This window comes from Tachysurus fulvidraco, chromosome 12, assembly GCF_022655615.1.
Source record: "Tachysurus fulvidraco isolate hzauxx_2018 chromosome 12, HZAU_PFXX_2.0, whole genome shotgun sequence".
Lineage (NCBI taxonomy): Eukaryota > Metazoa > Chordata > Actinopteri > Siluriformes > Bagridae > Tachysurus > Tachysurus fulvidraco.
In genome coordinates, this window is record NC_062529.1 from 23,989,704 (window position 1) to 23,994,390 (window position 4,687).

Sequence of the window (4,687 nt, forward strand, 5' to 3'; positions counted from 1 at the left end):
AAAGAAGTTTGAGTTTGACAATAAAAGCCCCCTAAATGAACAAAAACAGACTCAACCTGCTTCGAGACAGAAAGAAAATGTCGACTGTTTTCCAGCTTGGAGTTTTGCTTCTATTTGTAGGTAAGTATCAAGTGAAAAAACGACAAAATATAATATTATATCTGCACTTTAATACAATTACATAATACATAATAGAATGAATAGATTATAATTACATAACAAACCATTACATAATACATAATAGAACAATACAATTGTTAAATTGCAGATATATTATTATATTACACACATATTTACACTCAACACTACATCTGATCTGATTCTATATTTTATTTTCTGATTATATATTTTCTATATAATTTGAAATATTTATTTCTTCCCTATATTGAATCTACTTGTGCCTTATTTCTGTTCATTTATTTTTTATTCTTGGCTATTTTTAAGTCAAGGACAGTCATAGAAAGCATTTCACTACATATCGTACCGTGTATGATTGTGTGTGTGACAAATAAAATTTTAATTTAAATTCCAATTTGATATTTGTTTGAAAAAGAGGAGTGTTTAGAGTGTTTTTTGTTATAAATGATGTGGTGAAAAAAGGTTTTGAATCATTACTGAAGGGGAAAAAATACAACAATTTCTGTGCTGAAATTGATCATAAAATAATTTGTCCTTTTTCTGTATGATTTAAGTTACATTAACATATGCTTTATACATTTCAGTTAACATCATTTTCCTCTCAAATCCCTTAACAATCTCTACAAGTGACTGCTTTCGAGGTGTATTTTCTACAAATGTTGTATTTACTTTCCAGGAGCTGTGCAGTGTGAGGATCGGCCCTTTGGCATCAGAGGCCTCAAGGTTAAATCGTACGAGCGCAATCTGCAGGTAGGTAAAAACAGCTCGTTAATCAGATTGTCAGATTTCTAAACAATATTTTGCTCTTTTGTGTGTCTTCTCTCTCGCTCACGCAGAAAGTAGACGAGCCAGGGACTTTATGTGATGCGTGCAAAAAAAACGTTGACTACGTCTACAAAATGATTGGAAATCGTCTCTCAAAGGTGTGAACACACAAGTCAGCTATTAACCTTACAGATTTTTTGCATCATTACAAATATAGAATAGCAATTTAAACTTGATAGCCTCACATCATATAATCCATTTGGAGTGTTTTCATATTTTTATAGTCTACAGTTTTTTTTATAGACTACAGTATTTGATTATATTTTTTTGTTCTCTGTAGATCAACTTTGGAAATCATTGTGAAAAATTGGTTAGGGCCATCGGTGCTCACAATCAACCCCCCAAAGTCTGCACAGATCTCAAAATGTGCTAAAGACATGAAACCTAGATAGTTTCATCGTTTGTGTTTTTTTTTGTGTGTACTTTTTTAAATGTCCAAACCCTTTGACAGCCTGATCTCCTAATCAACTACTATGAAAGTGACCAAAATGTTATAAATATATATTCCCAATTTCTGTTATGAATAAATACTAATCATTATTGGAATTTGGATTTAAAAAATGATTGAAGGTTTTTTAACATTTTGCTGTGTATTTGTGTAATTAGCTGTGTAACAAACTGTATATTTTATTAAAACATTGTTGTAACACTTCGATCTGAAGTTGATTATATTTTACTAAGTTGCATTTACTGATTTATTGCTTGGATCTATCAGAGCAAAAGCTACTCAAGCTACTTAAATACATTTTTATTTCTCAAATGACTCAATTTGTCTCTCAACTTCATCCTGCATTTTTCTGCATATTTGTAAAGAACTTTTAACAATTCATATTGCCTCAAAGCAGGATTAGATAAGAATATTAACAGAATTAACATTTAAAACCTTTACAATTTTAAGGTTTAAAATGAAATTATTATTTAACTTTAACAACTATCCCTAATGGGGGGCACGGTGGCTTAGTGGTTAGCACGTTCACCTCACACCTCCAGGGTCGGGGTTTGATTCCCACCTCCACCTTGTGTGTGTGGAGTTTGCATGTTCTCCCCGTGCCTCGGGGGTTTCCTCCGGGTACTCCGGTTTCCTCCCCCGGTCCAAAGACATGCATGGTAGGTTGATTGGCATCTCTGGAAAATTGTCCGTAGTGTGTGAGTGAATGAGAGTGTGTGTGTGCCCTGCGATGGGTTGGCACTCCGTCCAGGGTGTATCCTGCCTCGATGCCCGATGACGCCTGAGATCCGAGAAGTTCGGATAAGCGGTAGAAAATGAGTGAGTGAGTGAGTGAGTGAGAACTATCCCTAATGATCAAGTCTGAGGTGACGGTGGCAAGAAAAAAATTCCCTGAGATGATATGAGGAAGAAACTTTGAGAGGAACCAGACACAGAAATGAACGTTATCCTCATTTATGTGACACTGGGCAGGAAATAATGAACAGTTTGTAGTTGAGTGGAATTAACTTATTACTATATGAATAAAGTATTATTAGAAGTGATTGATGTAAGTAATGATATACATTGGATAGAAAGACAGAAATAAGAGTAACATAAATGTCAGACTTGGTACATGTTTAATGGAATATTGCAACAAAAAGAAATCAAAAGAAATAAAAAATGTAATTTAAAAAAAACCACAAGTCTAAACACCTGTAATGATACACATGCCATGAGCCAGGGTAAGCAAAGACAAAGTGAAGTTTATTAAAGTCCGTGAACAGATGTATCGTACTTGAGCTGTACGAAGCACCACCAGGTTGCAGCACGCACACACACACACATACTGGGGAGAACACAGGGAAAGGAGAGACAGGATCCAAGACTGGAGCTAGTAGGGGCGGGAAGATAATCCAGTAGCCCCGGAGGCGAGGGAGAAGGAAAGAGAGCCGATTGTTGAGAAGCAAACGGGAGTCTGGAGCTTGAATGACTGCGGGGAAAAATCACGTTAGAACATACGAGACCAGACAACAACTGAGTGACTGAGAGTGGCTTATATAGGGTGTGTGTTGATTGGTTAATGCGGAGCAGGTGGTGCTGATTAGTACTCAGGGGAATGTGAATGCTGGTGAGTGAGTGAAGGACCTGATGACTCCGTGACAACACCTCCCAAATTTGTGAAAGCAGCTTTTGCCTTTAATGCAGCATCAAGTCGTTGTCAATAAGTCTTTATTAATTTCACACATCTAGACTTTTCAAGACATCTGGAATTTTATCCCACTCTTCTCTGCAAAAAAAGTTCAAGATTCTTCAAATTATTAGGGATCTTCCTCGTTTTAGGTCATTCCATAGGTTTTTGATGGGATTGAGGTCTGTGCACTGACTGGACCGTTCAAAGATTTTTTTTGGGGGTAGAAGGTTTTGTGCCAAAATAGTTAGTATTTAGAGATATTTCCCATCAATTTTGAAAAGTGCCCCTGGACCAGTTGAAGAGAAACAATCCCAAAGCATAATGCTACCTCCACCATGCCCGATGACACCTGAGATAGGCACAGGCCCCTCGTGACCCGAGAAGTTCGGATAAGCAGTAGAAAATGAATGAATGAATGAATGAATGAATGAATTTTAATACATTTAAAATTTAAGACTGATCATATTCAAACCTCTACCGATCATAGGATCTTTGTCTGTAAACATACATCGTAATCGCCTCATATATGCAATTTGGACTTTATTATAAAACAACTTGTCATACATGTCTGGCTGTAATTAATACTGCCGTACATGTCCCTTATGGACACATGTTTTCGGATTGCATAGGAAACCTTCCACAATGTGTCCTAGTTTGCACAGGTTAGTTTTGAAAACACAAGATCAACTATCAGAGTTGGTCTTACCTTGAACGCAGGTGTCCTTCGAAGTCCATCTGTCTTCTAACAAAGGATTGTTCGACGCTGAAGATCTGTCTCATTACTTTTCCTTTGTAGTTTAGGATAGAGGGTTAATGTCAAGGTAGAGTGGTTTTGTTTTACTTATTTATTTGTTTTGGCACAGCTTGTGTCCATTTCACACTTTGTGACTTTTGTTACCTGGTTTTTGTAAGTATTGTAAATATTGTAAATATTAGCTGTTCTTTAATTTGTCACAACCACTTGTATATTAATACACACAGGTTTTGGCCTCTATTTTGTTGTCCTGGTTGTTGCTTGCCACATACACACCAAAGAAAATCCAACCTTATCATTTCATGTTGTTGCATCCCATCGTAACACATTTGGGGGCTCGTCCGGGATCGTTTTTTCCCGTATTTAATATTTTTGGTGTGTGTTTGCATCAGCAACGTGGTCGTGGGCTCCTACAGGCTAACTTGTAGTTTTGCGCTTTGCCTAACCTTAGTGCTGTGGTTTGTGTGTGGGAATTAATAATCGCGACATGGCTTTTTTGACTTACAGACATTTATTAACAGTCCCACCCTAGAACAGCTAGATAGGTGCAGGAAGGATGATTTGTTTGCAATTGTGGCACATTATAAAATCTCTATTGTCAGGCAAGCTTGTAAAGAAGAAATGAAGCATGTAGTATTACAAGGTTTGAATGAGTTAAAAGTTTTGCTCCTAACTGGGGATGCTGTTGCTGAGGAGGTCAATGGGGAGATGCGTTCTCTTGGTGCTGGTGCACAGCCTATTTCTGGGGATGAGCAGAACCACGGGGAGGAACGGGCTGCACCTGAGGCCGAGGAGGAGTCCGTCGCCAAAGCCAGATTACCACTCTTTGACCTGTTCTCTCCCGTCTCAT